The sequence below is a fragment of the Nycticebus coucang genome, chromosome 8 (genome assembly GCF_027406575.1).
Source record: "Nycticebus coucang isolate mNycCou1 chromosome 8, mNycCou1.pri, whole genome shotgun sequence".
Classification (NCBI taxonomy): domain Eukaryota; kingdom Metazoa; phylum Chordata; class Mammalia; order Primates; family Lorisidae; genus Nycticebus; species Nycticebus coucang.
The window spans coordinates 2,626,091-2,635,712 of NC_069787.1; the positions used below are offsets into that span (position 1 = coordinate 2,626,091).

The window sequence follows — 9,622 nt, forward strand, 5'->3', positions numbered from 1 at the left end:
CCCTGCGGCCAGCTAGAATTGATGGATGCTGAAGGCATTTGCAAACTTTTGGAATTCTAGGGACCTGGAAGGCAACACTGGCCACCGCAGGACCAGGTTGCAGGGATGGCCACCTAAGGGGTCTCAGGTCCTGGGCCCTGGAGCCGGGCTGCTAGTGCCGCCCGGCCTGCCCCTCCCCCATCGTCTCTCCGGGAGCATCCTCCCCACCCCCTCCCCCACGCCACCTGCGGGGTCCATCAGATCCAGGCCTTTGTCCCGCGTGGTGCCCCCCGAGCAAACACAGCTGAGCGCCTGGGCTCGCGTGCCGCCCCCGCCCCCAAATCTCTGGGCCGCGGGGCGGAGGCTTAGCTGGACAGCTGCTACGAGCTGGGCTGGGGGCTGCACTCCGTGGCGTCCTGCTCCGCGCGCACCGCCGGCCGCGCCTTTGTCATGCAGATGGCCCGCTGGCTGCCCGCCTTGCTCGAAGGCGCCTTCCACCCGCAGCTGACCTGGGGGAGGGGGCGGCTCCGTTCTCAAGTCAGGCCAAGGTCCCCAGGAAGACCCGCTCCCCAGCCTGGGGACCGGCTTCTTCCCTGGGCTTCTCCCTTCACCGGCCAGTGGGCAGCCCTGCGCCGTCACCTTGCTGGCATTCCGGCAAGGGAACTTGCCTGTTCACAGGCCTGGAGGCCGGGAGCGGCCGTCTGCGCAGCTGAGGATGGGGAGCACATCTGGGGAGCAGCCCCCATCTCGCCCCAGGCCAGCCAGACCTGCAGACGCACCCCGGACCTCTGCCAGCACTGCCCATTCTGGCCTTAGTCCTTTCATCTGTACTTTGAGGGCTGCTCCAGGACAGGGAGAATGGTGACTTGAAGAGGAGAAGGAAGAGGAAGCCAGGTTTGTCAGACCCACTAGCAGCTCCCTGCTCCGTGGCCTCATGGGCAGTGGATTTACCCTAGGATGTGGGGTGTGGGTGCCCAGAGCTTCATGATTTGTGGGCACCTGTTGGACAGGAGGCCAGGATTTCCAGCCTCCCAGGCCTGCCCTTCCCCCACGCATCCTGAACCACCCCTGTGTCCTGGCTTCTCCTGTGGCAGCTGGGGTGGGGTCTGGACTGGGTGGCACACCCACTTTCCTCAAAGCAAAGGATTCTCCAAAGCAGAGGTGATGGAATGGAAAGTTATTTACTGCTGGGTGTCAGGAGTCAGGCCTGGGGCCAGCCCTGGGAGGAGAAACATTCCTTAGCTGGAATCAGGCCTGGAGGAGCTGGCGTCCCCCAGCCAGGGTCACCTGCTCATGTCCTCCCAGGAGCACCCTCTCTCCCCATTTTGCAGGCAAGGAGCCTGAGGCCAAGAGAGCAGAGGGAACGTGTGCCCTTTGGACCAGAGGGTACAGAAGTGGCCAATGCACCTGTCATGCAGGTGCAATACTGTGACACCATTCCCACCTCTGGGAAACCCTGACAAGCAGTGCCAGGCTCCTGGGGGCCAGGTAGGGTACCTGGGCCACATCCTGGTGTGCTATGTGTCAGTACGACACTCTAAATTCTGCAGGAGCTTTGGTTCATGATTTACCTCAAAGAATTCATCTTCAAAAGGTACAAACAGGACAAGAGGACAAAGAGGGCCCCCTGACATCGGTGAAACTTGGAAGCCTCCTTAGGCGCACAGCTTGACAGGCAGATAGGAGTTCCAACCCCAGCTTGACCAAGTGCGGCCTTGGTCAACTGACCTAACCTCTCAGAACCACAGGTTCTCTGAGGTGGAAGTAACAGCGGCATCACTCCCCTCCAGGGCCTCTGAGAAGTGCGCAGTGCGTAAGGCCGTGTAAGTGGAACGTTTACCCTTAGAAGCACAACAGTAAATAGATTTATCTAAAGGAGAAACTAGCTACTCTGACATGATGGATTATTTAGCAGTCTTTCCGAGCAGAGATGAGAGCCTCTTGGGGGGTGGTGGTGGGGTTTACTTTCCCTTCTGAACCAAGAAAAATAGGTCATGAGAGCTCATGGAGTGACTCCTAGGCTCTCCCGTGACCCCCTCAGTAACCCCTGTGCTTCCTGGCCCTAGCTGTGACTTGCTGAGCCAGGCTGTCCCTAGCTCAGGGGCTAAACAGCTGGGTGAAAGAGGCACAGCTTCAGTCTGTCTGCTGTGCTGTGTGCCAGTCCCGGCTTAGACCCAGGAGAGGGTGGGAGGGGAGAAGGGGAAGCCCCATCCCTGGGCTCAGCCAGCAGGAACGGCCAGTGTGTGTTGGGGGCTATCTCACACATGCCCCCCTTCCTGCCCCGGCCCAGGGAGGGACCTCTACACCAGATCCGATTTCTTGCAGGACTGGTTAGTCCAGGAGGCCTGATGGAGATAAGGTCTGTGCAGATTGGGCTGGGCAGGAGACCCAAGCCGGCCAAGTCAGGGTGGCCCAGGCCCAGCCTGACTCAGAGGTGGGGTGGGGTCTCCCCCTGTCTTGTGCCAGCCGCTGTCTCCAACTTTCAGGGGCCACACAGGTGTCCCTCTCAGAACCTCCCTTCTCTGCCTGCGGGGAAGTAGCACAGGAAGGTATGATCCTGGGAGGGTACAACCTGAGGTTGCCCATTTGGGGGTGCTATGGGTAAGAGTATGCCGGCACCTGATGGGCTTCTACGGCCCAGAGGCAGGACAGACTGAGGCTGCCTGGGTGCGAGGTGGCTCGTGATTCCACATTCCAGATAGGCGCCTTCTTGGTTTGTCTCTATCTGACATTCTAGAAGCCCCCGGAACCTGGCCGGGTCAGCTTGTCCTGATGGGCTTGGTTCTCATGGACCCGGCCACAGTGCAGACCCTCCATGACTGGGAGGGTCTACACTGTCATCCTGTACACCTCCACGGAGGCCACCTGTCAGCCCATACACCTCTCTCCCTCATCAGTAGGGTGCCCCTACCTAGTGGCTCCCGTCAGCCTCGAACTAGGCTAAAGGTTGAATGAAGGGGTTGCTCGCGGGGCTGTGTAGGGGGTGGTGAAGAGACAGATGCAGCCTCAGGTCTTTTCCATGAATGCCCTGGCTTCGCACCCCTCTTAGAGCTCTGTGGCCCTGGCTGTGGCACAGGTAGGGAAGGCAGCAGCTGGGGCCCCACAGGCCTCTAGATACTGAGCCCTTGGTTTCCATGGGGAATATTTCTGTTTACCCCACCCCCTGCCTCTGTCTGGCTCAGATGCAGGCCCCAGCTGAATGGCACAAGGTGGAAGCAGACAGGGGTCAGAATTACTCAGCTGGCTCCTCCTGGGTCAGAGTTGGTGGTGGCTCCATCCCAACGCACAGCGAGGCAGGTGGCCCTCCCGGCTGCAGCTCTGGAGAGTTCCGGTAGCAGCAGAGCTCCCTGCTCCTTCCTGCTCTCTCCCTGCGCCACCCACTACACAGCCCAGTAAGCAGCCCCTTCATCAAACCTTTCACCCAGTTCGAGAGTCACCTCTTTCCTGCCGGGATCCTGATTAATACACTTCTGAGACTCTCACAACCCTGGGGAATATAGATGAGGAAACTGAGGCTCAGAGAGAAGGGCCGGCTTGTCAGTGGGGCCCTCCTTCATGGGACCCAGGAGCTGCGCTGCATATGACCTCTGCGCCACCTCCCCAGGAAGCCCACACTCGGCCACCCTGGGGTCTCTGACCCAGCCCAGGCCCGGCTGCAAGTTGACAAGGCCTTTCCACCCGGGGTGCTGGGTTCCCCCAGCCCAAGCTCCACCCAGGGGGAGGCATGCCGGCTTCTCTGTTCTCCAGTGAGATGCTCTGGGGAGGGATGTGTTCCAGGTCCTGTCCCAGGAACCAGCTCACTTTCCTGCCATCCCTGTCATCCTGTGAGCTGCCCCCGTCGCTTCCAGGCTTCAGCTGAGGAAACTGAAGCACGGGTCAGCTCTAGGGAACAGCGGTGCTGGGACTCAAACTTGGGCCCTCCGTCCCTAACCAGAGCTGCTGTCTAACCCTGAAGAGGCCCCTCTAGGCCTCAGGACAGTCCTAACAGACCCTGAGAAGTGATGAGGATGGGGTCACAGGGCCTCTAGAGCTCTCAAGAGGCCAAAAGGATGGCGCCAGTGTGCCTGGAGCATGACGGGGGAGGAGCAGGTATCTCCATGGGGCTCTGCTCTGGCTTACAAGACTGTGTGTGAGGCCTGCAGGAAGAAGGTGACAGGGGCTGGCCTGTGTTCTCACTTCAGCTTCAGGTCACATCCCCAGTAGGTACGTGTGACCCACAGGGGTTCTCAGTCCCCTGCCTGAAGGCTGCTCCAGACCCTGGGTCTAGAACAGAGGACAGCGGGCAATAGGCTTCTGTTGTGTTCCTATATAGACCTCTCCCCTTTCTGTGGGGAGGGGTACCACCCTGCTCCCAAGCAGTGGTGCCCATAGGACAAGCCCTTAGTTCCTCTGGACACGGACTTCCGTCACTCTCACCACAGACCATGGACAAGGCAGCCCGACTCATTGTCTTAGCCGGAGTATCCCTGAAAGCAGAGCTTGAGAAAAGTGGTTCGTGGGCAGGAAGTTTCCATGGGAAGCAATCCCAGGGGTGGGAATGCATGCCAGGAGCAGCCAAGCAAGGGAATAGTAAGAGCCAGCAGGAGGCACCGCTGACCTGGCCACTCAGTCAGGCACCGAGCCTGCCGGCTCCCTGGGGCCATTCGAGGACTTTGTGGAGGGTACTGGAAACTGCAGCCTGGGACAAGAGGAGGCAAAGCCACAGGCCCCCCTGCCATTGGTCAAGGTTTGCCCATTAACCTTGAGCATCTGGGCTGCACACTTGTGAGAGCCACACAGTCCCTATGGTGGTCCTCTCCACCTAACAGAGCTGTCCCCACGGGGGTCCTCTCCACCTAACAGAGCTGTCCCCACGGGGTCCTCTCCACCTAACAGAGAGGCTCTGACGAGAAAGAGGCCGGGGGCAGCGGACACCTGCTGAAAGCTGGTCAAAGATAAACAGAATAGTCACAATAGCTCCATGGCTGGGACAGTGATAAATCAAGAGGCTGTGGGCACAGGGATGTCAGGCACAGTGATGGTTAAAATATGGACATTAATAGAAAATGTGAGGTATGGAAGGCCACCAGGTCAGGGGTAACAGCCACTGAAGAGAGAGTCTGTTAGGGGAAGAAGAGCCAGGTGGGCGAGTGGGCTGGTGGCGGATGGAGGGCAGAGATTTCATTGTGATGTCCAGGGGAAGGAGCAGTTAGGGGCTGAACCAGTCTGACGTTGGTCAGTTTAGGTAACTTCGGGGCTCTGGGGCCCAGAGCTACCTCCGGTTGTCTGGTCCTGAGTTGTCTGGTGCTCAGGGGAGGGGAAGAGTGGTCCAGAGTGTGAGGAGTCTCATAAAGGAGACCATTAGGGGTGTGCTCTGGATCCAGTGGCCTGCCTTTGGAAACATACTTGTTTAGTATCTCTAGGGATGGCTAATCCCGGGGCAGGGGGGGATTAGAATTCTCTGAGTTCCAATGTCCTCCCTGTCCTCACCAGCACACTCACTAGTGGCCTGTCATTGTGGCTTCAGTCTAGTGGAATATTCACCTCCCTCACCCCACTGGTTCTCTAATCTGGCAGAGCCTTGAAGTCAAAGCATCAGAATGCAGAAACTGAAGTACACGGACGGGTCATCTCTTACCCTGCTCAGTTCCGCCTGTGGCTGTCAAGTCCACTGAGCCCAGAGTTCCATTCCCCGTGGTAGCCAGCCTGGATCACGGTTAGATCTCAGATACGACCCCTCCTGCTGAACCTGGTCTCTCAGCTGGAACTGGTGTCCATCTCCCCCACCCCCACCACTTCCAGGGCCCCCTCCTTCAGCCAGCTCTTCAGCTGCTGGAGGTGGTTGGTTGCCTGCTGGGGTGGCTTTTCATTGAGGGGGGAGCTGAGACCTCAGTTGTGCCCTAGTCTAGCCATGGTTTCCGGAAGTGCCCATTTGTCATTATCACCAGGCGCAAAGCGACAAGGAACCGCCCCAAGAATTCTCTGAGTTCCAATGTCCTCCCTGTCCTCACCAGCACACTCACTAGTGGCCTGTCATTGTGGCTTCAATCTAGTGGAATATTCACCTTCCTCACCCCACTGCAAAGCAGGTTCTCTAATCTGGCAGAGCCGAAGATTGTGGGAGGGGACGATGGTGAGAGGGCCTCCTCTCTCCACCCCATGTGTGTTCTAGTTACAGACACAGCCTGGACTCGGCTCAGCTAGATGAGAGCCCCAGACTTTGGCTGCTGCAGCCCACAGGAAGAGACCCCAATCCTCAGCCACTGGCCCGGGCTGGCACCTGCACTGAGCTGTTCCTCTTAGACCAGCCATTCCTGAAGGATGTGAAATGAAGTGAAGTCAGGGGACCTGAACTTACACCCCCCTTGTCTTCTCCCTCCAGCAACATGGTCCCTCAGTCTGAAGCAATTGTGCAGAATACCAGGGCTCCCTAAGAAAGGTAAACTCTGATAACTTGAGGTTTGCACTGTGTGTAACAAATTAACTTCTCTCCTAGGCATCTAGAAAGGTCACATGTGATTCTTGGGTGCACTGAGAAAGTCATCGCTCAAATCGTTTTCTGCATGCCTGGTTCAGACAGGAAGCTAAGAAGCCTCCTGTCCTGGGAAAAGAAATGTTGCCACATGTGAGCCCTGGGATGGTGCTGACAGCAGAGGAGGGAAGGCAAACTGGGGGTGGGTTGGAGTGCAGGGGAGTTGCCACCACCTCCAGGGTGCACAGTGTCCAAAGTGACCAACCTCCCATAAAGTGGCTGCCAGTCACCTCAAGAGATGGCCCCCGATGGCCACTCAGCATGGGTCTCTGCTGCCTGAGGTGGGGCAGAACCAGCCCCTGCCACCACAGAGCCTCCGTTCATAAGCCCCTGTGTAAAAGCTGCAGTGGCCAAGGACATATGCTGGCTGGTAGCTCCAGATTGGACAAGTCAATCTTCCCTGGGCTGTCCTATCTCTCCTGTGGTAAGTGCACATATTTGCGTCCACCCTGTAATTCAATCCCAGACTTGTTGGTGTCCGATTTTCTGTTCTTGCCCCTTTCAGGCAATGACCAGCCAGGTGTCTGGCTGCTGCCTGGAAGTCCACGCTTCCCCATCCTTCGGGCCAGTTTTTGTGAGCCACCACGTCCTTCCTCCCTGGGAGCTCCTGGGGGCTGCAGTGTGGGGCAGGGTCCACATTTGGTTGTATGTGCATCTGTGAGCCAGGCCTCAAGTTTTTCCTCCTCTCTCAGGCAACCCCACCCTTGAAGTGATAGGTGACTGACGAACAGGTGTCAGCACCACAGAGGTGGGTGATGGGGAAGTCTGGACCACCTCCTTCTGAACCTGTGCCTGCTCAGGTCCAGACCTGAGTCTAGCACACAGTGGACCACCACTGTGTCAGCCGCCCAGCCATGTTGGGACTCAGTGATCTGACCACAATCAGCTCCAGCCGCCAGATTGTGCTACGTCCCAGGCTCTGCAGGGACGTTCCAGGATCTGCTTCTAGAACAGTGTGTCCCTCCTGTGGGACTCCACACATGTGCACTGCTACTGCTTTCCAGGACTGGCCACTGGAGGCAGGGCAACTTGACCACTGCCAGAGCCTTCTGCAGAGACTTCTCTTGCCCTGGACTCCCTGAAAACTTGCAGCCTTCGGGTCCTCTGATGAGTGGGTCAGAGCAGTGCTCCCAAGGTCAGTGTACTCTGTGCCCCAGTCACAGGAGGTCCGCTAAATGCCAGCCTCTTTCCTCATGGAAGGAGGTGTGAGGAGCAAGAGCTTGTCCTTTTCCCCAAAGAGATTTTCCAGCATGCTCCATACCCTGGGATCCCTCCAATCTCCACTGATGGTGACAAGCCTCACCCCCCTCGTGAGGATGATAAGGTGCTTGCCACACTGCCCCCAGGGTCCATGAACACGACATCATTGGCAGCTTGGACTAGCATGGCAATTGTGGCACATCAAGACCCCGATGTTCCAGGCGGCGCCTGTGGCTCAGTGGGTAGGGCATCGGCCCCATATACCAGGAGTGGTGGGTTCAAACCCGGCCCCAGCCAAACTGCAACAAAAAAATACAGGCAATGTGGCGGATGCCTGTAGTCCCAGCTACTTGGGAGGCTGAGGCAAGAGAATCGCCTAAGCCCACGAGTTGGAAGTTGCTGTGAGCTGTGACGGCACAGCACTCTACTGAGGGCGATGGAGTGAAACTCTGTCTCAAAAAAAAAAAAAAGAAGACTCCTGTTCCTTCAGTGGAACATTAAGAATTTTCCCTCTCTGATTAAATGCAAGTAAAATTAAATGTAATCCTTTGTCACTGTTACACTACGAGTATGCTGTGACCCGTTTCTACGCCAGTGATTCCGTTTTTGCCTACAGCAAAAACTGATTCCGTTTTCAGCCTCTCTCAGGGTAAGCAGGGGCAGAGAAGACTCTGAATTACACTTATGCACATTGATGGGGATTATTTTGGGAGGTGGAATTTGGGAGTGACTTTTTAATTTTGCTTTAAAAATTTTCTATATTACTTAAGTTTTTAAAATAAGCATGTTTAATTGTTGTTAAATAACATTTAAGCATACGGTGACAAATGCTGATTTATTACTCATGCCAAAATACTAGAGCAGGTGGGGGGAGGTGGGAACGGGGCCTGAAAGCCAGGCCATCCCCTGGGGACCTTCCTGGAGATGGGTTGGGACGCGAACCCATATATGCTTCTGGCTCAGGATCTGGTAGGAAGGGAGGGTTTGGGAGACTGTCCCAATCTTTCAGAAGCTGGATGCAGGGAGCAGGTCCAGGCCCCAGGAGAATGGCTGACAGGATGGGACAGAGGTGGTGTTCACTCAAACAAGTGAACGCCAGTGGGCAAGGAGAACAAAAAATAGTAAACACTCTGCCCTGTGGGTGAGCAGTGTGCTAAGCACTTTCCCCATTAGCTCACTTGATCTAAATGACCACATGGGTGGGCGCAGTGGCTCACGCCTGTAATCTCAGCACTCTGGGAGGCTGCGGCAGAAGGATAGCCCAAGCACAGGAGTCCAAGACCAGCCTGAGCAAGGCGAGACCCCTTTCTAAAAATTAGGCAGGTGTGGCAGGTGCCTATATCCCAGCTACTAAAGAGGCTGAAGCACAAGGATCAGTTGAGCCTGGGAGTTTGAGGTTGCCTCTACCAGGGTGGCCAAGTGAGACTGTCTCAAAAAAAAATAAACATAAAAAACCCGACATGAAGCAGGGTCTCTAATTATCCCTATTGTACAGATGAGGAAATGGAGGCAAGGAAAACTTCAATATTTGCCTGAAGGAAACTGAGACAGGAGTCTAGATCTAGAGGTGGGACCCACATTAATTCACTCATGCATTTATTTTTTTCTACAAATATTCCCATGTGCCTGGTGGTGTTGCTGGTACTAAGAAAATAGAGGTCAGCACCCCAAATACACACAAACCCCCGCCCCCAGGACCCCCCAGCCTAGTGGGAAGGATACGCAGACCACATGTAAGTACACAGATACATCAGCGCACACAATGGCACCGCAAGAGAGTACGAGGAGCTGATGTGGTGGGACATCATGGTGGGAATCCTGGGACAAAGGACATTTTAGCCGAACCTCAAAGACAAAAAGAAGTTGGAGGCTGAAAATCATTCTGGGCAGAGGAAACAGCATGTGCAAAGGCCTCAGGGACACACCTAGCTG

General features: G+C 56.2%; 1 long non-coding RNA gene across 1 annotated transcript; it reads left to right on the forward strand.

Moving 5' to 3' along the window:
• Nucleotides 1-6,154: 6,154 nt before the first annotated feature.
• On the forward strand, nt 6,155-8,213 carry LOC128592461 (uncharacterized). The gene is made up of 3 exons (XR_008381876.1): nt 6,155-6,914; nt 6,996-7,625; nt 7,837-8,213. It is a non-coding gene; the product is annotated as an uncharacterized LOC128592461 (long non-coding RNA).
• Nucleotides 8,214-9,622: the final 1,409 nt, after the last annotated feature.